The sequence below is a fragment of the Microtus pennsylvanicus genome, chromosome 6, assembly GCF_037038515.1.
Source record: "Microtus pennsylvanicus isolate mMicPen1 chromosome 6, mMicPen1.hap1, whole genome shotgun sequence".
Lineage (NCBI taxonomy): Eukaryota > Metazoa > Chordata > Mammalia > Rodentia > Cricetidae > Microtus > Microtus pennsylvanicus.
In genome coordinates, this window is record NC_134584.1 from 81,670,095 (window position 1) to 81,695,702 (window position 25,608).

The following is a 25,608-nucleotide window of genomic DNA, read 5'->3' on the forward strand; positions in this document are numbered from 1 at the left end:
TATTCCTACATCAGCAGCTAGCCGCAGCCACCTCTGATTTAGCACATTTTCTCACTTCCCAGATTCTGGCAATGGAGCCACACAGAGCCCTCACAATCTAGCTACCCTGCCTCCTGGGAGGTGACCAGGAAAGAACATAGCTATGCAAAGGAGAAGGAGTCAGGGAAGAAAAAAGAGCTTTCTCACTAGCACTAGCTTGAAATCCATTCACCCTGGACAGGATGACTCGGGCTTTAGCACACCACCCCCATTTCACAGATGGAAAGAGGAGATGTCAGTGAAGCAGCCTTCAGGATGCTTTTAGAATTGGGCCATTGGGACGACTCAGTCAGTGAAGGCGCTTGCTAGCATGCCCGATGGCCCAAGTTTGCACCAAGAATCCCACATGGATGATGAACTGATGACCACAGGTAGTTCTCTGCACTCCACACACATATCACAGTGCTTATATGCATGAACACGCACATGTGCATGTGTGTGCGCGCACACACATAAATAGAGAAGTTTAAGACTTCGAATGTAGGATCTTGATTCCTGGAGTGAATGTGAAGTAACTGCTCACTAAGCAATCAAAGAGGTTTAAACAGCCCATTCTGTACAGGTACTGTCGTCTTGGGCCTGGAGATGTGGCTAGCTGGCCTGGCGTGCAAGAGGCCTTGGATCCCATCCCTGGGAATGAAAAGACATGCACGCATGCACACACACACACGCACACACACACACACACACACACACTCATGCATACATCCACAACATAACATACACATGCATACACACGAATACACACACACACATACATATAAAACTGCCTTAGTTATTGTTTCTATTGCTGTAAAAAGACACCCTGACCACTGCAATTCTTATAAAGGAAAATATTTAATTGGGGCCACTTGCTTACAGTTCAGAGGTTCAGTCCATTATCATCATGGGGACATGGCAGTGTGCAGGCAGACATGGTGCTGGAGAAGCAGCTGAGAGTTCTACATCTTCCAGGCACCAGGAAGGGGTCCGCCTCACTGGGCTTGACTTGAGCAATATGAGACCTCAGAGTCTGTGTCCACAGTGACACACTTCCTCCAACAAGACCACACCTCCTAATCCTATGAGATTATGGGGGCCAATCACATTCAAACTACCACAACATGCACATACATATAGACACATACACCGATACATGTACATACACACACTCACACACATGCACACATACACAACATATACATGTGCACACACACACATATACACATACCCACAATACATACATGTACATACTCGGCACACAACATACACATGTGCATACACACATAAAATATACATGAACATATACACACGCATGCACACATACATTCACACACAACGTATACATGTGCATATACACACAAATACACACACAGTTGCACACAGCAGAGCAGGGCAAGCGTTGTGTCCTTTCATGACCTAACCAGGAAGTGCTATCCACCCTCTGCCATGCTGCAGCTGTACTAAGAGAATTGGTAAATCCAGCACCTGTGATGGAGGCCAGGAAGTGTGATTGCTGGTACCGGGCTTGGAGGCTGCCAGCACCTGCAGACAGCCAAGACGAAGATTTCCATATTAATTCCAGATTCAGACTGCTGGGTCTGACTTGCAGCCGGGCCAACCCCAGCTAGGAACCTTAGGCGGGTCACTCACCCTCTCTGTGCTTGAGCTTCCAGATCTGGAAATGAGGGTGAATTTAACATTGCCCTCATAGGCTCGTGTGGGAGCTACAGCTTGGCATCCTTTGGCAATGCCTAGGAGGCTGGCAGGAGGGCTTCAAGGCCAAGAACAGCCTGGGCTATGTAGTTTTGCCCTGTCACAACAAACAAATAAGCAAACCTTATCAAATTTAAAGTGTTTTGAGTCACAGGAATGTCTCGGGTTTTTAGAGCTGTCCAGGGCTCTGGCCCAAGCGTGCAGGGTGACTGACCAGAGTAGGAGGGCGGCCACATCTCTGCAGGCTCTCTTCCAGTGACTACAGGAGCACAGAGCTTTGAGACACAGCCTTGGCCTCAGCACTTTTGGAGCCTAAAGCTTTGGAAAAAGCCTTTTTGAGTTGGGGGAGGAAGAGGAGAACTGGCTGTCAAGATGCTGGAGTCTGGGGAAGAATGCTTCTAAGACAAAAGGGGCGGGGACGTGGCTGGCCGGGCTATGTACACACCCCCAGGGCTGCAGGAACTCCTGCCATTGCCTACTGTGGTCGGTATATAAAATAAATGAAAAAATGCTGATTAAATAAAAGAAAAGATAAAAAGAAAATCCAGCTCGCTCAAAGTAGATTCTAATGCTCTGGACTGTGTCAGGTTGAGAAAGTGCCCAGTCAGGGAAGCGCTTGCCTTAGGAACATGCCGACCCGAGTCAGAGCTTCAGTGGGTAAAGCCATAAAAGCCTAGCAAGGCCTCATGCACCTGGCTGCATTCCTGCTGCAGGCAGAAGCAAGAGGATTCCAAGTACTCGCTGGCCAGTGAATCAGTGAACTCAAGGTTTAAAGACAGACCTTGTTTCAAAAACTCAGGTGGAGGGACTGGGAGACAGCTCTGCAGACAAAAGAGCTGGCTGTGCAGGCAGAGCTGGGAACTCAGGTTCTTTAGGATCCCTGGAACGTGTGTAAAAAGCCAGATGTGGTGGCACACATCTGTATCTCAGAATTCCCACAGAAATGAGGAGTGGAGGCAGAGAACCGCTGGCTGACACCCCTGAAGCAAAGGACAGAGACCCTACCCAAAGCTAGGTGGAAGGTGAAGACACACGCACTGTGGCACCCCATCCCCATCCCTTGCGGGGTCACACAAACAGATGAGAAAAAGGAAAGAACACACAAGGCAGAGTGTGACTGAGGACGACACCCAAACACACATGCACATGTATCCAAACACAGAGTGTGAACCCACACACATCCTTTAAACAGAGCATGGTGGTACAAATCCTTCACCAATGTAGGCAGGTGGATTGTGAGTTTGAGCTCCATGAGACACTTCCTCAAAAGAAAAACAAAAGACCAGAAAGTATTACCAGGAAAACTGTCTGATAGCCCCAAAAGGCTCCTAGGAGAGAGACAAGCCTGTCTTTGTGTCTGGCAGGCTTAGGACTGGACCAGGATCTTTTTGGGACCTAGAGAAGTCTCATCTAAAGAGAAAGCCAGAAAATGGTGCATTTCTCTGTGTTTCAGTATGAGGAACAGCAAGCCTTCAGGGATGGGGGCAGCACAGCTCCAGGGGAATCCAGGAAGCAGTGTGTGTGGGGGGGGGGGTACAGGCCATGAGCGTGACAGTATCACTGGGAGTGGCGTGTTTCACAGAGAAAGGTTGTCAAGTGTGTCCCAAATCAGTCACCTTTACTCAAGAAGCTGCCCACGTCACTTGAAGTCTGGGTGCAGACGCTATTTCTCAGCTGGCTTTGCAGTTCAGCATGGTCACATGACCAGAGGAAACTCAGCAGAAGCCTTAGAAGCCTGACCAACCATCTTTATGCTTGGCGGTTGCTTCCTGGAGCTTGGCCCCAGCATGTGGGGTTGAGGTGGTGTGACCTTCAAGAGGTGGGGCTGGCTCATGGAAGGGACTTGCCAGTGAGACTCCAGCCCATAAATGGGCGATGTCTCCCAGGAGTGGCTTGGGTTTCTGGGGACAGTGTGAGTTCTCTGGGGAACTGACTGTTAGACTGGACCCCACCTTATTAGTACTGTGGCCCTGGTCTCTTCAAATTACCCTGGGGTTTTTCTTGGGTCTGAAACCTGCACATGAATCGCTGTGGAAATTCTCAGACCCATCTTTCTGGGCCTAGTGCCTTGTTCTCTCCTCTCTACTCTGTCTCTGTCTCTGTCTCTGTCTCTGTCTGTCTGTCTCTCCCTCCCTCTCTCTCTTCCCCCACGCCCTTCATTTGGATAGTGTATTTCAGGTGCAGAGTTCTGTCTCTGTACAGACTGTGGGTGCCTGAGGCCGTCTGCTGCCTTGCACAGCTGAACGTCTCCCTGACCCAGTTGGGGCACCTTAGGAGGTCTCTAGGGTAACCAACCACAGGAGACTCAGATGCCAAGTTTGATCATCCTAGGGGCGATCTCTCAATAGAGAGGACAAGTGGGCAAACTCATCTGGTCTCAGCTGGTATCAGGGGAGGCACCAGCTAACTTGCTTCTCCAGTGCGGAGTCCCATGAATACTAGATAGGAGATCTGCCCCTGGGCCACACCTCCAGCCCCTCAACTGAGGAATCCAGGCAGGAACATCAAATCACACCAAGCTCTTGGTCTCACTATGTCACCCAGGTGGATTGTGACACTGTCATCTTCCTGTCTTGGTATCCAAGGCAGTAGGATGGCAGCTGTGTGCCTGTGCGGCCACATCGGCTGGAGGTGCCAACTGATCATTGACAGGGTTATCCCTAAAGGATAATGTGCGCTAACCAGATGCCCTTTACTTGGCTGTTGTTCACACCCTGCTGTGAGTTAGACTGCCTGTGGCCCCCTGCTCCCTGACTCACGGTCACTGCCCTCACCACACCAAAGCAGCAGAGTCGGGTGACCATGGACTGAGCCTGAGAAACCATGAGCCACGACACATCCTGGCTACTTCACGTTGTGGCTCATAGAGACAGGGTTGGGGAAGCCAGGAATCAGGGTGAGTTCTCCTTCCAGCCCTGGCCCTGTCTCCTCTGAGCCTCCTACACTTCACGCTGCTTTCGCTGCTCCTTCAAGGCAGACCACACTCTCACCAGCTGCTCTCTCAGCCAAGAATGACCCAGAAGAGAGCGAGACCCCGCCGACAGTGCTAAAATCCAAGCCACTAGAACTTTCTGCAGGGATCATGATAGTGGCTGGGTGTCCATGCTAGCCAAGTTATTAGCACCAACAGGCTTCAAGCTGGGCTCAGGCAGACCTGTGTTCAACCCTAGCTCAGCAGTGACTTGAGTTGAAGAGCCTCCAAATAGGAAGTGAAATACGGGAAGCTGAGCCACAGTCCGGGCAACTGCAAGAGGCAAGAGACTAACGGCTGAGAAGACGAGGACGCAAGCTCTGGGGCCAGGCTCTCAGGACTTGAAGTCGACTTACATCTTGTGTGATCTCAGACTGACTACTAAGCCTCTCTGTTTCCGTTTTCTTGTTTGTGAAATGGTGCAGCTTTAACACTTGGCATACACTGCTACGTTCCCGCTGACTCTCGGGAGGCATTTAGCAAACCTGCTACTCCGAAAAGCCCCCAGAGGACACTGTCGCCTACACCATGGATGTAAATAGTGCCTCCTGACATTGTCCAAAAGAGCAATGGAGTCCATGGCTGTGTGGGAGAGGCTTCTCTGGACACCGTGATCATCATTCCTTTTACCTCCTTAGAACTGTACAAAGGTCAGGATGCTCCGTGTCTCAGGACAAGAGACCAAGTTGCAGCTGCAGAGCCACACGCCCAGGAACTACTGGAGCAGGGGTGTAAATTCTGACTCAGATCAGAGAGGAAGAGACAGTGCTTACACTTACCAGCAATTTGTCCATGGATGGGTAGGTGTGGACAGTGGGCTCCAAAAGGACTCCTGGGGACTATGGGAAGGCATATCTGTCTTCTATAGAAAGCATTCTTGAGCTGAGCATTGTGGTTCTGTTTGTCATCCAAGCACTAGGGAAGCTGAGGCAGGAGGATAACTGCAAGTTTGATTTAAGCGAGTATCTTTAAGATTGTCCTGGGCTACAGAATGAGACCTTGTTTCAAAAAGAAAAAAGAAGAGAGAAAGAAAGAAGGGGGAAAGGGATGTGATGGGTCACCCTTAACGTCGGTTCATGCCGCCATTCTTAGTAGACGTGACCAAGAAGGCAGTCTCACTGGGCTGCAGGAGAAACCAGTCCGGAACAGTCCATAAAGAAGGAGAATGCAGGGGACGTTGGAGGGCTAGCTGGAGCCTTGCTCACACTGAGCCTGAAGCTGCACCTCTTGTAGTTCTGAGAACCAACAAAGGCAAACAACAGCAGCCAGGTGTGGTGCCGGACACCTCACCCTCAAGCACTCAGGAGGCACAAGCATGAGGTTGGCCTTGGCTGCACAACACAAGCCTGTCTCCAAAGCCAAAAAGCGAGTATGGGATTTTCTCTTGGAAGCATAAAATTGCCTTAAATAAAAGTGGTGGGGAAGAGCCCACCACACAAGCATGAGGACCCAAGTGAGAGCCCAGCACCCACATGAGAAATAGCTGGGCTTGGAAGCACATGCTTGTAGTCCCAGCACCGGGAGCAGAGACGGGCAGATTCCTGGGGCTCACTAGCAAGCCAGTCTAGCCTACCTGGCAAGCTCCAGGCCGACGACAAGGCCTGCCTCATAAATAAGGAGCCTGAGGGACAGAAGCTGGGCCTCCACATGCATATGCACACACATGCACACGTGTACACATACAAGAGAAGAAAGGAAGAAAGGGAGTGGAGGGGAGAAGAGCAGAAGTTGTTGATTTATTCAGTGCCTCGGTTTTCAGTGTGGAGATGTTGGACACAACAACGGCTCTGACTCTCCCGATAGCGCACGCTCAGATCAAGACACCACATCGCATGGCTCCACTCTGCACTACTGTTTATCAAGTCAAGTTAGAACGGTTTCCATTGAATATCCGAGTGACTATGAACAGCATTGCTCCCGTCCCGCCTAGAGTCACACGGCTATGACAGCATCAGCCCTACACATGTGCAGAGTCTACACGCATCCATCCTGAGTCACACGGCTATGACAGCATCAGCCCTACGCATGTGCAGAGTCTACACACACCCATCCTGAGTCACACGGCTATGACAGCATTAGTCTACACATGTGCAGAGTCTACACGCATCCATCCTGAGTCACATGGCTATGACAGCATCAGCCCTACACATGTGCAGAGTCTACACACACCCATCCTGAGTCACACGGCTATGACAGCATCAGCCCTACACATGCGCAGAGTCTACACGCACCCGTCCTGAGTCACACGGTATGACAGCATTAGTCTACACATGCGCAGAGTCTACACGCACCCATCCTGAGTCACACGGTATGACAGCATTAGTCTACACATGCGCAGAGTCTACACGCACCCATCCTGAGTCACACGGTATGACAGCATCAGCCCTACGCATGTGCAGAGTCTACATGCACCCATCCTGAGTCACACGGTATGACAGCATTAGCCCTACACATGTGCAGAGTCTACACGCACCCGTCCTGAGTCACACGGTATGACAGCATTAGTCTACACATGCGCAGAGTCTACACGCACCCATCCTGAGTCACACGGTATGACAGCATTAGTCTACACATGCGCAGAGTCTACACGCACCCATCCTGAGTCACACGGTATGACAGCATCAGCCCTACGCATGTGCAGAGTCTACATGCACCCATCCTGAGTCACACGGTATGACAGCATTAGTCTACACATGTGCAGAGTCTACACGCACCCATCCTGAGTCACACGGCTATGACAGCATTAGTCTACACATGCGCAGAGTCTACACGCACCCATCCTGAGTCACACGGCTATAACAGCATTAGCCCTACACATGTGCAGTCTACACGCACCCATCCTGAGTCACACGGCTAGGACAGCATTAGTCTACACGCACCCATTCAACCAGCTGAGCGCTGAACACATTTGCAGGAACACTGCATCTCCATGGAACATACAGAAGCCCCTGTCATGTCACTGCTCCCCACACAATACAACACAGCTGTCTGCAGAGTAGTTTAGAGATGGCGTGAGGCACACAGTGCCATTTTTACAGAAGGACTTGCTCATTTTGGCAGGCCCCAGCCGTCACAGGGTTAGTTGAGTGTCTGGGACCCTGCAGAAGGACTTTAGTGCCCTGAGTGGTCTTGGGTTTTCTTTAGCTCACTGCACTGGGGAGGTGCTGCAGAAGTCACTGGAGTCTGGAATTGGTACCAGGAGTGGGGTGTGACAAGCACACTGAGATTACAAATCTGGTGAGAACTTGGATCAAGGCTTGGTATTGTATGCTGTCATTCCTGAGCCCAAGGCATACTGCAGTCTGTTCCTCAGTTTCCCCAAGCTCTAGCTCTTGGTCCTTTGCCTTTCCCCTGATTTCTTTTTTTAAAGACTTTTAAATTTTTAAAAATATTTATTTATTTTATATGTATGAGTATTTTGGCTGCATGTAAGTCTGTGCAGCACATGAATACTTTGTGTCCATGGAGGCCAGAAGAGGGCATTAGGTCTCCTGGAACTTAAGTTACAGGTGGTTGTGAGCCACCATGTGGGTGTTGGAAGCTGAACCCAAGTCTTCTGCAGAAGCAACATGCACTCAACCCCTAAACTATCTCTCTAGTCCCTGGTTTCTATTTTTTTTAAAAAAATTATATGTGTCTCTGTTGGAGTGTGCCTTGTGAATTCAGTGCCCAAAGATGCCAGAGGCCAAAGGCTTCAGACTTGTTGGGGCTAAAGTCACAGGCAGAACTACCACATGAAAGACGTTGCAGGCAGAGGGAACAGCAAGCAGAAAGGCCTTGAAGGCAAAAGCACTTAAGGCCAGGCATGATGGCCTTGAAGTTCAGGGCTGGCCTGGGCTAGAGAGATGGCTCAGCTTTTGAGAGCATTGTTAGTTGCTATCTCAGACTATCCCAGAGGACCTGACTTTGGTTCCAGTATCCAGTCAGGCTCATGACTGCTTGCAACTCTAACTCCAGGGGAATCAAATGCCTTTCTCTAGCCTTTGAAGGCATCTGAACACTTGGCACACACACACACACACACACACACACACACACACACACACAGAGCGAGAGAGAAACAAAATTATTTTTAAAAATAAAAGAATATTCTGACTGTTGCCTGGAGGTAGAAAGCATGGTTGACACACATGAGGTCCCTAGTTCCATCCCCAAAACCATAGGAAACAAAACCCCAAAACAACAAAACACGAGGAACAACAGATGGAGTAGTGAGGATTTGACCCAGGGGAGAAAGTACAGCCAGAGGCAGAGTCAAAGGTTCCGTTTGGGTGGAGCCACTAGCAGAACCTGCAGGGGCCAGTGGTGAGCCACATGAATCATCCCAACACTGGGGAGACTGAGGCAGGAGGGGCATGACTCCAACCCAGTCTGCACTGCAGAGTCAGTCTCTGCAGAAACAACAACCAAACCAAAACAAACAAAATTACAGGCCTGCTCGTGTGCACAGTCACCATCTAGAAAGTGTGACGGGGCTGGGGAAATGGCTCAGGTGGTAAAGTCCTGTTTTTGTCATGCAAACACAAGGACCTGAGAACTTAGTCTTGAGGGTCCTGAACTGACACCTTTCCCTTCACTTCCAGCACTGGGGTATGAAGACGGGCAGATCTCTGGGGCTCGCTAGCCAGCCAGCCTTGTCCCATTAGCAAGCTCTAGGCCAATCAGAGACCCTGTCTCAAAACATGAATGTAGGGTGTTGAAAGCTTAGCATCTTACCTGGCTGTAAGAGACAGGAAGGGACAGGACAGCTCAAGCTCACAAGCCCCATGAAAAAGAGATGGCTTGCGGCTGTTGGAGACTTGCAACTGGAGGCACAGCTGAATCCTACATCAAAAGTCCTATAAGATCAGAAGGGTGGCTGGGTGGTGGTAGCGCATGTCTGTTAATCCCAGCACTTGCAAGGGAGAGGCAAGAGGATCTCAAGGAATTCGAGGCCAGCCTGATCTACAAACCAAGTTCCAGTTCCAGGACAGCCAGGACAGTCCTGGACACAGAGAAACCCTGTCTCAGAAAAAAAAAAATCCGAAGGGTGACTTCAGGGACATGTGCTAATAAGACACTGAGGAGCCAGCAGCTAGCATGGAGAGCCTGCCAGGCACTGAGGGAGGGGCGGGCACTCCAGAGCCTCTGCAGACCTTCCTCTGTGGCTCGAAGCCAAGGCCAGTATTCAAAGGACAAAAAGAGCCGGGCAGTGGTGGCGCACGCCTTTAATCCCAGCACTTGGGAGGCAGAGGCAGGCCTCCCAACTCTGTGAGTTCGAGACCAACCTGGTCTACAGAGCTAGTTCCAGGACAGGCTCCAAAGCCACAGAGAAACCCTGTCTCGAAAAACCAAAAAAAAAAAAAAAAAAAAAAAAACAACCAAAAAACAAAGGACAAAAAGAGGGTCTCTCTGCCCTGCAAGCTAGCCAGCTGCACTGGAAAAGCAGTGCCCTGGGACCAGACCTATTTCTTTTTAATATCAACTAGGCTAGAATTGTTCAACCTGCCTTCCCCTAAAAAAAAAAAAGTGTTCTGATTCCCAAGCAGCTCCTTTTTAAAAGTCAGGTTTCAGTTTGGTTAGGTTGTTTTCTTTTCCTTGTGGGGACGAGGCACTGAGACCAGTTGTCCTTTCCGCCTTGAGGTGCAGAGACCAGACGCAGATCGCCTGTGAGCCTGCTCTGTTAGAGAAGCTGCCGCCTCAGTTTGTGGAGAGGAAACAGTGCAGAAAGCATTCACCTTCCAAGCATGAGGACCTCAGCTTCATCCCTGAACCCACGCAGAAAGCCAGGCTTCTTGCAACCACGTAACCCTAGCACGAGGGAAGCAAAGTCAGAAAAATCCCTGGACTTGCTGATCAGTCAGCTTAGCCTAACTGATGAGCCTCAGGACCCAGTGAGAGACTTCGTGTTTAAAACGAGAGTGGAAGCCAGGCATGGTGGCACACACCTTTAATCTCAACACTCGAGAGGCAGAAGCAGAAAGATTTCTGTGAGTTCCAGGACAGCCAAGGCTACAAAGAGAGACCTTCGCTAAAGAAACAAAGCTAGCGGAGGGTTCCTGAAGAATGACACTCGTGATGACCTCTGACCTCCATACACATGCTTACACATGTGCATACGCACCTGCACACACAAACATGCATACACTCCACACAAAAGGAAATGTTTGTCCCCCAGAGCTGGATGCTGTCGCTAACTTCACTTTACAGCCAGGAAACTGGGGATAGAGAGAGAGGGGCCTCCCACCGTCAGGATTAGTGAGTGGTAGGTTCAGGATTCGAACTCTGTACATGCTAGGCAAGAGCCCTGACACTAAGTCACAACCCCAATCCCAACTGATCTTTCAAATATTCCAGTTGCGGGCTGGAGAGTTGGTTCAGAGGTTAAGAGCACTGGCTGCTCTTCCAGAGGTCCTGAGTTCAATTCCCAGCAACCCTATGGTGGCTCACAACCATCTTCAATGAGATCTTGTGCCCCCTTCTGGCCTGCCTGTCTACCTGCAGGCAGAATACTGTATACATAATAAATAATTTTTAAAAAAATTAGAAATTAAATGTTCCAGTTGCTCTTACTGTGTATGGACGCTCTAACACCTGTGCCACAACACGCATGTGGGGACCAGAAGATAACTCTGTAGAACTGAGTGTCTTCCGGAACACTTGCATGGGTTCCAGGAATTGAACACAGCTCTCCAGACTTGTGCAGAAAGCACCTCTACCCACTGGGTCATCTTCCTGCAACGGATTTTTATCAGACTCGCTGTGCTTTAAAAAGAGCTGGCCTTTTGGGTGAGGATCGGTTATAATCTGGTAAGAATTGGCATCTTGAGGGAGCTGCCAATAGTGTCTCAGAACCCTGCCCCCTAAAGGCGGGAAGCAGAGGACCAGGAGGTGCAGACTGGAGAGCTAGATTTTAGGCTGAGGGGGAGGGGCACCTGCTCAACTCGTGGACCACAGCGCCACCTGGTGGTTAGCTATAGCTGGCAGCCGGCGGTTCTTACCCACCAGTCAGCAAACCCCGTTCCTAAAAGGCTCTAAAGGAAATATTTTTCAGCCACAGGAGCCAAACAGTCCGTTTCAAAGACAGTTCTTGCGTTATGAGACAAAACTATCCCCAAATGTTTCCAGAAATAGGGACACCATGTCCGACTACAGGCAAACACTAAGGAGGGGCCAGAGGAGATGGCTCAGGGAGTAAGGTGCTTGTCATGCAAGCTGAAGGGCCTGACTCCTATCCCCAGAACCCATGTAAAACGTCAGGTGTGGTTAATTCCAGCTCTGGGGCTAAACCAGCAAGCAGAGAGACCACTCCTAGTTGAGAGCGTTCCTTGCGCCCGTATCTCTAACAGAAGAGAGGCGCCCTCTTCTGGCCTGCTTGGGCACCAAGGGAAGGACGCCTAAGTTTAACCTCTGGCTCAACACACACCTGCACGCACTTATACGCACATCGCACACCTGACCGTCCTTATGCGCACCTGCGCACACACAGAATTTTATGGATCTATGAATGTCCAGAAAACATTCAAAAAGCTCGTAAAAAACCAAACCAAAACAAAACGGGCGGGGGGGCGGGGCAAGAACAGTCACCAGATGCAGGAGTTTGAGGCTCATTGCTTAGTGCCTGGTCCCCAGGTGGTGCTCTTGAGTTGGGCCTGGATCATGGCAGAACTCACCCTTCTGATGAGTTAAAACATCCAGGCTGAATTCAGGCTGAATTGCTGGGGACTGCTTGGAGGTGGCATGTCACTGGAGGTATATTTTTGAAGTGTCCCAGGCCACTTCCTGTTATGATTTGCACCTGAGGCCTTCTGCTGAAGCCTGTGGTGCTATCCGGAAGTAGTGGAACCTTTGAGCGGTGGAGCCCAGTGGGAGAAAGTAGGGTCACAGGGGGCTGGACCCCAGTAAGCGGTTAGAATCCTTATCCCTCTCTCCTTCCAGCAGGCCTTGAGGTGAGATGCTCTGCTCCACCACACAGCCCACCATGACATCCTCGCCCACATAACCCATAACCTGGAGCTGGTGACCATGGGCCTTGGAAGCTGTGAGCCTGCAATTCTGGTTAACAATTTCATCTGAAAATGGCTAAAAGAAAGGATTTCACATATTCCCACCACATAATATATCTAAAGTGATGGCTATGGTAACTCACCCACTTCCCTCACTTCTTGGTGAGCTCAGGGAGAGCAAGTGCGGTCACCACAGGCTTCCCTAGAGAGCACAAGTCAGTATTTGTGCTTTTCTGAGGGGCTGGGGATGGAGCCTGGGGCTGGGGAAGCTAGGCAAGCACCCTACCGCTCCCAACACAGCCCATCAATGTAACTTTAAGAAAAAAGTGGGTGGGGCAGCTGGAGAGAGATGGTTTAGTGGTTAAGAGCCTCGTGGCACACACCTGTAATCCAGCACTTGGGAAACAGAGGCAGGAATATCAGGAGGTCAAGGCTAGAATAGGAGGGAAGGACGGGGAAAGGAGGGGAGAGAAAAAGAAGGGAGAGAAGAAGAAGGCAAGTAAGGATGTTCTGATATGGCTATTCCATAGCCCAGACTGATCCAGCCCGAGATGACCGTTCTCACACTTCATCCCTAGGAGCCCCCTACATCAATGGCCACATAGGGACAGGGATTTGACTCCAGTTAGGAGGACAGCAAGCTCCGGGGGTGGATGGTGATGGTGCTGGAGCCTTCGCTGGCTCAGCTAGGTTCTCTGTGTCCTTCTCCATTGCAAAAGCAGAATCAATAATCAAACATAACACAGAGACCCCTTTCTCCAAGAGGTCAGTGTAAAAAAAAAAGATTCAGGAAAGCGGAAGGTCCACCAGCTACAAGGGCTGTGAGCTTTGTGACTGATGCCGTCAGTGTGATGATAGCACTGGGGGTGGGGTGGGGAAGTTGTGTGCTTTAGAGACGTAGACTGGGCTTATAAAGCTGGCTAAGAGCTGAGATCTGCTCCACAATCCTCAGAAAATAAGAAAGAGAAGAGTGGCTTTGTCACACGAACCCGGAAATCCTGGCAACTATTGAATGCGATCATGGACTTGTGGGGTTTGGGTGACTTCTACTCGGACATGTACAGAGCAAAAACTTACACAGAGCGGTGTCCTAGGGGAAAGCAAACCCCAAGGCAGGGGGATGGACTTAGAACCCGTGTCTTGTTCCAGTGCCATAATGCTCTACGGAGACATCAGCGGGGAAGGTGGGTCTCAGCTCCCTGTTCATAAGGGCAGCCCATCACTGCTACAGCGGAGCCTAAGGCAGATGCTCACACTGTGCCCAGTGAAGGGCAGAGAGAGATGGCTAAGACAGATGTTCACACTGTGCCCAGTGAAGGGCAGAGAGAGATGGCTAAGGCAGATGTTCACACTGTGCCCAGTGAAGGGCAGAGAGAGATGGCTAAGGCAGATGTTCACACTGTGCCCAGTGAAGGGCAGAGAGAGATGGCTAAGGCAGATGTTCACACTGTGCCCAGTGAAGGGCAGAGAGAGATGGCTAAGGCCGTGGTTCACACTGTGCCCAGTGAAGGGCAGAGAGAGATGGCTAAGGCCGTGGTTCACACTGTGCCCAGTGAAGGGCAGAGAGAGATGGCTAAGACAGATGCTCACACTGTGCCCCAGTGAAGGGCAGAGAGAGACAGCTAAGGCAGATGTTCACACTGTGCCCAGTGAAGGGCAGAGAGAGATGGCTAAGGCCGTGGTTCACACTGTGTCCAGTGAAGGGCAGAGAGAGATGGCTAAGGCAGCCGCTCACACTGTGTCCCAGTGAAGAGTAGAGAGGGATAAACTGATGTGTGAACTGGCACTCAATCTGTTTTCTCCGTTTTATACAGTTTGGGGACCAATGAAGAGTCTGCTGAGGGCAGATCTTATGTTTCAATCCACAAAACCAGCATAACCACCCGGAGGTCTTTCTCTGATGTCTCTAGATTCTGTCAAGTTGGAAGTTAACACTAACCCTCACAGGAAGGCTTGGAGTCCTTGAGGTTTGGCCAAGACTGGAGGGTCACAAGTGTGATATTAGCCTGTGCTATGCATCAAGATCTGCCTCCAGTCATAACTCAGCACTCTGGAAGCAGATACAAGTGGTGGTCTGTGAGTTGGAGGCCAGCCTGGTCTACCTAGCAGGTTCCAGGACAGCCAGGGCTACATAAAGAGACTCTGTCTCAAAAAAAGCAAACAAAATGTCTTCAAAATAGGTTATTTCGGGCGATGGTGGCGCATGCCTTTAATCCCAGCACTCGGGAGGCAGAGGCAGGCGGATCTCTGTGAGTTCGAGACCAACCTGGTCTACAGAGCTAGTTCCAGGACAGGCACCAAAGCCACAGAGAAACCCTGTCTCGAAAAACCAAAAAAAAAAAAAATAGGTTATTTCAAAATGTTATGTATTTTATTGATGTCCTCCTTTCCAATTTTATTTTTATGTATATTACAACGCACATGCTAAGTTTAGCATAACATATGTTTAAATAAGTAAAAGTAAATATGACAGGGGTTTGTTCAAAAATTGTTTTCATGATAAGGATAGAAAGCATAGCAGAAGAATACCTAACTAGAATCCCCCAGTGAAGGGTTGGGGGTGTGGCTCAGTGGTAGAGACCCTGCCTAGAATCCCCCAGTGAGAGACTAGGGACTTGGCTCAGATCCCACAGTAGATCAGGGACCAGGGATCAGTAAAGTCTACCAGCTATACTGTGGCCAACAGAAAGGGCTCACATTGGGGATAAGTTGAAAGCAGCCTTGGCCAGGGCCGAGCCTGCACAGGAAGGCCAAAAGAGCTGAGCCCTGGGTCAAGCTCACCACGGCTAAGTGAGGATTTAGTCTCATTATTGCACACATCCTTTTCCTGGGACCACAGTGTGTTTCAGTTCTTTAAACCACGTTCCTTGCACAGAAACAATGGCTCAACAGGTTAAGGCACTTGCTTCTAAAGCCGACAACCTCAGTTCAATTCCCAGAAGCCACACAGTGGAAGAAGAGAACCATTCCAGCAAGGAGTCACCTGACCTCCACCTGCGTGCCATGGCCCGCCCCTCTCCATATGCACACAAAAAAGCACTTTTCCATCCCTAAAAAAGTTTCCTTGCAGCAAGTGTGCAGGAATACTCAGAATCTCATTGCTTCTGAGAGAACCAAGCAAGGGAGAGTGTGAGTGGGGAGAGCTGAAGAGGAAGGGGCTGGGGAGAAGCTCTGGAAAGGTCCTATCCCGGCACCTATGAAAGGATGGATGGATGCATGGATGGATGGATGGATGGGTGGATGGATGGGTGGATGGATGGGTGGATGGATGGATGGATTGATGGGTGGATGATGGGTGGATGGATGATGGATGATGGATGGATGGATGATGGATGGATGGGTGGATGATGGATGGATGATGGATGGATGCATGGATGGATGGATGGGTGGATGATGGGTGGATGGATGATGGATGGATGATGGATGGATGGGTGGATGGATGGATAGATGGATGGATGGATGGATTGATGGGTGGATGATGGGTGGATGGATGATGGATGATGGATGGATGATGGATGGATGGATGATGGATGGATGATGGATGGATGGATGGATAGATAAATGGATGGATGGATGGGTGGATGGATGGGTTGACAGATGGGCTGAAGAGTGCATGGGTGTGTGAGTGGAGGAGGGAGGGGAAATCAGGGGTGCATGGGATGATATAAGGATGGGACAACTGGGGAGCATGGGGAGACTACGGTCAGATAGTTGCTGCCTGTAGATGCTCAAATATGCCACCAGGTGTCGCCATAATCTCTAGGACCACCTGAGAGGTCCCATGCAGCAGCCACTCCCCAGAAGTTATACTTCAAACCAGTTGCCACACAGTGGTCAGGCCCTTGTGTTTGCACACGCGCACCAGCACCCACTGGCTTCACCCAGCACCCCAGCCTCCTCCAGCAACAGAAGAAAACAGAGACAGCTGCAGAGAAGCAGGCTGACCCCACACTGAACCTCTCTGAGACAGGCAGTGTGTGGAGATGGACTTGAGCTGATGGTTTCTGTCCCGCCAGCATCAGCTGCTTGTGCTGTTACTGGTGCTCAAATCACAGCCATCATTGTCCGCCCAGGAACCCTCCCCGGCTTTGCACCTTTGGGGGGAAAACGTTTTTAGTAAGTCTTAGCAATCTGCCTTTCTTAGAAAAGCAACGGCAAAGGAGCATCTCATCGCGGCTGGTTTCCACAACCACTGAAGGAACCTGGGAAGAGGTTTTCAGTCCCAAGCACCAGGTAGCTGCTCTCCCTCCCAACCCCCTTACCCCCCCCCCCCAGGCCCACTTGGGGACAACAAACCAAGTCAGGAAAGTACCACACTCTCCCAACCGAAGCTGGCCTCCCACTCTGCCTTCAGCGCAAAGGTCTATCCCTTGCTCTGGAAACTGCAGTGAGAGCTGATGGGGATTCTGGGGTTGCTTCTAGAAGGCAACATTTTTCAGCCTTTCCCCACCACATCCCCAGCAGAAGCATCTGTCCCCTCTGCCAGCCCTTTCTGGCTGCACTGCTTGCAGGAGACCTGGGTCCTTCACAAAGCCGGCTCAGAGAATTCAAGGCAACCCACAGGCGGAATGTTGATCGCGACTCGTAAGGGAAAACGTGAGTCTTCAGTAACCGCATAGTTTATCAGCACATTGAGCACCCTGAAGCTTGCCAGCTCCGACTGGCCCACGAGCCCGCGAACACCCCGAACCCCACATACTTACTCCCACTCTTTCCTTCTGGCCTGAGGGATGCTATGCATTTTGTGTGCTTGGTGGGCCAAGATGACATCCCGGTAGTCCACCACGTCACCACGCCGTTTCAGAGTTGGCCCGCTGAGGCTGCCGCTCATCTGTTGTGACCACGAGACGTGCAGGGGCCTGCGTGAGCCTGCCAGAGTGCAGTCCGCGCCTCGGCAGCTTGGGCGGTGCAGGACGTCATGACTGAGTGGAGGAAGCATAGGGTCAGAGCCCCGGGAGGCATTCGGCATCCATGGACCTCACTCAGAAATCCCAGGAGAGGAAACTGGAGGGAGAAGGAAGATGGGGAGAGAAGAGTGAGAGAAGCTACAAGGAAGCCAGGGCCACGCGAGCAGGTGTGGGCAGCAGAGGCCACCCCATCCTGCACCCAGAAGTTCAGCACCCCGGGCCTGGCTGCCAGGACTGAGTATTCCCTTGGCAACTAGGGGACAGGAAAGACACTTCTAGCAGTTGCCGGGCAACACAGGCCGTGGGTTGAAAGGGCACAAGGGTGTGGCTGATGCTGAGCACTTGGACCACCTGGCTCCAGATGCCAGCCGGACTGGGGTAGGTTGGGGTAGAGGTGTTTTCTCGCATCTAAATGTTTCCTTCTGCAGAATGGACCCTCTGGAGCCCCTACTCTCTGAGTTCTGTGAACTCCAGACCCATGATGGCAAGTTCAAGCTCAGATGTGCTGGGCTAGACGTCTGGTCCCCATCTGCTTCCCTTTGGGGTGTAGAGAGCGCAGGGGGACCAACGGTTAGAGTTTTCATCTCATTTTTTTTAATGTGTCGTCTGTGTTCATGTTCATGCAGTGCATTCGCACATGGACATGTATGCATATGTGTGTGGAGGCCAGAGGTCAGCCTGTTCAAGTCACCATTACATGGGCTGAAACATCCCAGCCACTCTGATGAGCATAGCGCTTTAAGACTGAGGAGGACAGGAGCAAGGTGGCTCACACGTGCAAGCCCAGCACTCAGGAGGCTGAGGCAGGGGAATGGAGAGCTTGATGGGCATCTGGACTGCACAGAAAGGCCCAGTGTGAAAACACGTGTCTTCTTTTCAGCCGCTGTTCGGGGAGGGAAGGCGATAAACTCTACTGCCACACCCATGAGTCGCTGGGGTCTCAAAACCAGGGGAACCGGGGGCTTAACATCTTTGTGGTCTCTCATTTCCTCATTCAACAAACACTGAGTGTGTAACTGGCTCTGGGCTGGGTGCTGGGGATGTGGCCTCTGTGCTGTAGGTATACAGAGAAGCCGCTTCCCATGCAGAGAAGACATCCCAGGGAGAGAGGGACGGACAGGGACAGAATAAGGCAGGAGCAGAAGAGTACGATGGAGAGAATCAGCAGGGACAGGGTGTACCTTGTGCTGCTGTCAGCAAGGCCAGCTGTACACTGTCACCCAGGACTGACAGAGACCCCAAGACCTACAGAAGCTAGGTCCCCTTAGAGATCCCTTAGAGAAAAGGCATAGACTTACAGAGTGGAGAACACAGTCCTACAGACTCCAGTCTCTCTAGGAGCTCTGGGACACAGTGGAGATGCTGTGAGTGGGGTTGACATGCTGTTGTTTGGGAATAAGGACAAGGAAAATCATAAGTGTGTGTTCAGGACAGATTGGCTGTGGGGATGAAGAGCTTTCACCATCCACAAGGGCCACTGTATGCCCTGGCCTTTGTCAAAGCGACTGGCCTTTATACCCTGCCAAGATCACAGAGCATCAGTGGGCAGGGGAGGCTGTTGTTTGAGACACTCTCCTTCTGATGCCTGGGCTGACCTCCAGCCTGCAGGGATCCTCCTGGGATTACAGATGTGTGATTCTTCGGCTGGCTTTATGCAGGGCTGGGGGTTGAGCATGCCCTGTGTATGCAGGGCTGGGGGTTGAGCATGCCCTGTGTATGCAGGGCTGGGGGTTGAGCATGCCCTGTGTATGCAGGGCTGGGGGTTGAGCATGCCTTGTGTATGCAGGGCTGGGGGTTGAGCATGCCCTGTGTATGCAGGGTGGGGGCTGAGCATGCCCTGTGTATGCAGGGTGGGGGTTGAGCATGCCTTGTGTATGCAGGGTGGGGGTTGAGCATGCCTTGTGTATGCAGGGTGGGGGTTGAGCATGCCTTGTGTATGCAGGGTGGGGGTTGAGCATGCCCTGTGTATGCAGGACTGGGGGTTGAGCATGCCTTGTGTATGCAGGGTGGGGGTTGAGCATGCCTTGTGTATGCAGGGCTGGGGGTTGAGCATGCCTTGTGTATGCAGGGTGGGGGTTGAGCATGCCCTGTGTATGCAGGGTGGGGGCTGTGCATGCCTTGTGTATGCAGGGCTGGGGGTTGAGCATGCCTTGTGTATGCAGGGCTGGGGGTTGAGCATGCCCTGTGTATGCAGGGTGGGGGTTGAGCATGCCTTGCGTATGCCAGGCAAGCACCACACCAAACCGAGCTACATCCCCAGCTCGTGGGTTACCTATTTAAAAGGCCCTTTCTCCAAATGCAGCCTCGTCTGAGGTACTTGGGATTACACTTGAATATATCAATTTCAGACAGCACTCAATTTAGCCTTTACAAAGGCTTGACAGGATGTGTTGGGAGCCAGTTATGCATTAAGTGAATCTCAGAGAAGGCCAGTGTGGAGGTGACTGCCAAGCAGGGACCCGAAGGTGATGCTGAAATCACACAGGCATTTGAATGAAAGGCTTTCCATCCCTCCAGAGCAGCGTGCAAAGGCCCTGAGGCAGAACTGTGTGGGGCTTGCTCACACGCCAAGCAGGGGCTCATGGGAAGGCCTAAGTAAAGAGGAAAGTGGAGAATGTGAGCATGGAAGGTGATGAGGAGATCCTTCAGGGCCTTGCGGACCATACGGAAGACTTCTCTAGTTCTCAGAGTGCTGCAGGACGTGCCGTTTGGAATCAATCCTTTCCTTGTGGCGTCTTTTCAAGCCCAAACTCATTTCCCCACCTGAGCAGCTCAGAACCAGTTGGAAACTTGGCACAAGCTAACGCAATTCGGAAGCTTCTCGCACAGACACAAGCAACTCCAGCATCTATGCATGTTCCATACATAAATGCAGAGAACAAAGCAGCCCCAGATCACAAGGCCTCGCTCCTTGCTATTCACCTTCTTAAATTCCATCATACTCTATCACTAGGGCAGGAACCCTCCAGTCTCTTCAAATCCTGAAACCTGTGGGGTTTACTAGATCCATTCTTCCTGTGCCTTCATGTTTCCCTCTCCTGCCCCTGCACCCTCATTCTAAACTGTGAGCATCCCGAAGGCTTTGTGTTTGAGTCAAATACTTTCCACTGCCCCCCCCACTCCTGCGACAATGTGCTGTTTTACAAGCATGTGACTGAGCATGAGAGATGGGGGCGTGGACCTGTCTTCCTGACCCCTGCAACGAAGTTCCTGCCCATTGACAGAATAGTCTGCCCCTAACTAACTTTTCTGTACACACAAAGGAAGACTCTCACAAGTGTAGTGTGCTGTGGATTCTGTATCTATTCTTGAACTAACACAGAAAATACCAGGAGCTAGGGAGCGTGGCTCAGTCACAGACAGCCCCCAGTGAGGGGCTAGGGATGTGACTCAGAGGTAGAGCCCCTGCCTAGCATGTGCAAGCTTCCAATTCCAGTCAAAAGGGGAGGGGAAAGAGTAGATGGTGGATAAATGGGACATCCCCCAGTGTTCCTAGGAACAAGTTCACCTAGAGACGTCGTGAGGCATCCAGACCCTTCTTCAGGAGAAGAGACATGGTGCACCCGGAAGGCCATCCGCCCATCTTTACCCAGAATGTAACAACCAGCTTGGGACCTGCACACTTTCAGCTTCCGAGCCTCGGAATCAGCACAGGACCATGATATGAATGGGGTCACTCAGTGTCCCCAGGAGTTTGCTCCCAGGACCCGTGTGATCGCAATGCACGAGATTCCAGTCCTCTCCACAAAGCCCACTTGGCCTGCACACAGCCTGCATTCTGACACGGGTGGCGTGTCCATTGCTGTTAGTGTGCATGGCTTGGGGAAGAGTGATGGAGACAGAATATGTCCATATCCACCACCGATGCCATTTACCTGTAAGTGTGTTTACATGTGCCTACTAGGACTTTATTTTATTATTTTATTTATTTAGATACAGGGTCTTTCTATGCAACCCTGGTTATTCTAGAACTTGCTATGTTGACCAACCTGGCCTTGGCCTTGAACACGAGATCTGGCTACCTCTGCCTCCCAAGTGCTGAGACTAAAGGCACGTGCCATCACACCTGGATAATTACTAGGATCAAAAAAATGACTATTTATTTTCGGCCGTGTATGTGAGATCGGAGGACAACCCGCTGGCGCCATTTCTTTCCTCTACCCTGGGCTCTTGGGTGGAACTCCCCTCATCAGGCTTGGCAAAGGCAAGCCTCTCTTCCTGCTGACCCATGCCACGGCTCTACTACTCTGTCTTATTCCCCCTCTCTTTATGATTAGTGAGTGTGGCAGAGTCTCTGAGGGCAGCTGTGTTCTCTACTTCTGCTTTTACAAGGGTGCTGGGGATCAATCTCAATTCTTTGGTGTGCACAGCAAGGGCCTTTCCCTGCTGAGCTATCCTGCCAGCTTATGGGTTATCTGAATTAGAATACTGTTGAGTTCCAGAAGTTTTTCTAGCATAAATTACGTCTGTAGAAGACTGCACATGATGTGTGCCCTCAGATGCTAATCATTACTCTGGCAGTGCAATTCCATGAATGTTTTGTCTCTTTTCCCGTTACTGAACTGCTAAACTGGATAGATTTGTCTATGTAACTCTTATTACCTAGCCTATTACTAATCTAACACCACATCTAGGTTTGTTTGTTTGCTTTGTGACACCAAGGACAGGCAGTAGGGCCTTGTCTACACTATGCGGACACTCAAATGTATCTCCATCCCTACCTTGTATTTTAAAGGACACACACTGATAAACATTTCCTCACACCATTAAATGTCTTCTCCTAAACTGATACTGTTTTATTCATGACAATAATTTTAAACTGTTTATTTTATTCATTTTGAGACAGGGTCACACTATGTACCTCTGACTGGTCTCACACTTGCTATGTAGACCCTGCTAGCCTTGAACTCATAGAGAACCACCTGCTTCTGCCTCCCCGGGGAGTGCTGGGATTAAAGGGTACACTACCACACCCAGCAGAATTATAATTTTAACGATGGTATCAAGATAGTTAGGCTATCTCAAATTATCTTCATCTTTTAAATGTCATAGTGGCCGTCTGACTACTTCTTTGATTGTTTAGATACAAGATCACACACGGTGGCATAGGCTAATCTACAACTTCCTATAGAGAGCAGGCTGCCATCAAACTCAATGAGATTCTCTTGGTTTACCCTGAGTGTTGGGACTACAGGTATATACCACCACAAAGGACTAAGATTGGGTTTTAAAAATACTTTTAAAAACTATTTTTTAATATTTAGTTTTGTGTGAGTTTTGCCTGCATGTGTATATACAAGTAGAGTATCTGTTTATACCAGAAGAGGGCATTAGAATCACCTGGATCTGAAACTGCAGAGGGTTGTGACCACTAACTTTGTTGGTGTTGGGAACTCAACCCAGATCCTCCGAAAGAATAGCAAGGGCTCTTATCTGCTGAGCCATTTTTGCAGCCCTGATTTTGTAAATCTTACAAAAGCTAAACGGATGGGTTTAAAAAACATTGCTATGTGCGTGCGCGCAAGTGTGTCTGTGTGTGTATGTCTGTGTGTGTGCGTGTGTGTGTGTGGGTGAGAGAGAGAGACTGAGACTGTGCAAGTATGTGCATGTGTCACAGAGGTCAGAAGAGGGCTTCGGGTCCCTTGAACTAGGGTGACATAAGGTTGTGAGTCGCCATACATGGCTGCTGGGGACAAACTTTGGTCCTCTGGATATGTGCAAACTCTAACTGCTGAGCCTCTCTCTCTCCAGCCGAAGGATGTCTGCCTAGTTTAGACTGGCCTTGAATGGGTGGTCCTGCCTCAGTTTCCCAAGGGCTGGGACCACTGAGTCTGGCACGGTCTTCACATTACTCTAAAAAACTCCCTTAAACAACAGTTTTATTGGCATTTATGAAGAAAGAATATTTAAGAGCACGCAATACTTACCAGAATGTGAGAAAGACTACCAGTTTGATACAAATAAATTTGCCAACAGGTTTTAAACCTCTGAGCTGCTCTTTCTGCATTTCATAAAACAGCCAGAGGCAGTACAAGGCAAACTAGAAACAAAAGCAGCATTCATCATTCTGCAGTAGGAAGACAGGGACTGACTCTTAAAGCTGAAACCAGAGCCTGCTCTACAAGAACATTCCAGGTGGAACTTAAGGCTGATTAGTCAATGTTTTAGTGCTTTTAATACGTTACTGCAGAGGTATACATGTGAAATTTCTCAAGACATATGTAAAATTTTTCCTGAACGTGTTTCTAAGTATTCACATACTGTAACTCAAGCAATAAACAAATGACGTGAACAGAAGATTTTTTTCATTCAAAAGAGAAGGGAAACATACCTGTTAAGCTTTTAAACACAAGTTACTGTCAATTTTTATAAAAACTCAATTATTAATATTATTATTATTAGCTAGTCTCTTGTGTAACATTTACACAACACACATACATACACGGTTTGTAAATCAACACATTAAATAAGTACAGTTTCAATAAAATTGTGACCATGAAATCTACATCATACAAATTTTCTTGAGAGCAGTCTGTTAGTCCAGCTGGCCTGACTTCTTAGAATAAATGTCCATGACGTCAGAATCAGTTCTAAAGACCAACCAGGACTTCAGCAGCAAGAAGCATCTCTGAAAGCTGACTTTCCCCATTAAAATGATAAGACACTTTATGCTCATTTAAACTACTCCAGGACAGGAAAGCAGTAAGGATCCTTCTTCAGATCCTTGCAGTGGAGTCAGGGCCAAGCAAGGTGCATGTTCTACACTCACAGGCCCTGGGTTCTAGCTCTAGTATTGTTAAAAAAAACAATAAAAGAAATTGAAGGCCTAGCGGTGTTGGCACACACCTTTAATACCAGCATTCAGGAGACAGAGGCGGACCTCGGTGAGCTCGAGGCCAGCCTGGTCTACAGACCAAATTTCATGACAGGCTCCAAAACTATGGAGAAACCCTGTCTCAAAAACTCAAAAGCAACAGCAACAACAGAAACCAAAACAAACTGACTCTCGGCACCGAGCCATTTCTCTGTACATAGGAACTGTTACCCTGTTAGGTTGGGATCATACCCAGGGCTATGTGTGCTAGGCAAACACTCCATATTCCACCAGCCACAACCCATTTTCTAACATCTGTCATGAACTAAAATAAAATTTTGTTCCCCAATATTGTTTTCAACTAAAAGTAGCTAATTTTTGTGCGGTTTTCTTAAATTTTACTTTTAATATCTATCTAAATGCCAATGGGAAGAACAAACTATGCCCACAATGAAGAGCGTTTCCAGTCCTTTCTTATCATGGGTATTTCATCCGGAAGGCAAAAGCACTTCTGACCATTTCTTTAGACTACATTTCCAGAAAAAGGACTATGGGTCATGAAGGCAAACATGAGGGAAATCTCTGGAGACACACCACATTTATTTCCATTAAAAATTGTTTTGTTTGTTTTGGGTGTTTGAGACAGGGTTTCTCTGTGTAGCACTGGCTGTCCTGGAACTCACTTCGTAGACCACGCTGGCCTCACACTCAGATCTGCCTGCCCCTGCCTCCCACCTTCTGGGACTGAAGGCATGCGCTGCCATGCCCAGAACCATTATAAACTTCCAACACTGTGTGTGGGCCACTGTATTTCAGTTACTACACTGTGGGAAGCACCACCCAAAGATACTCCTTACAGCCCTTAAGTTCCTAGAACAGCACCCATTTTTTTTTAAACTTCAGTCTTGGCAGGCAGTGGTGGTGCATGCCTTTAATTCCAGCACTTGGGAGGTGGAGGAAGGCAGATCTCTGTGAGTATCAGGCTAGCCTGGTCTACAAAACAAGTTCCAGGACAGCCATGACTGTTACACAGAGAAAAATCAAAACAAACAAAACCAAAAAATCTTCAGTCTTTATTTTCCTTTAATTCTAAATACAGAAAAGACAATTGAGTATTTGCGGCGGACTTCTCGACCGGCGACGGAAGAACGACCACCACATCAGGATTCCACTCAGATCACGCTTTACTGGAGTGCC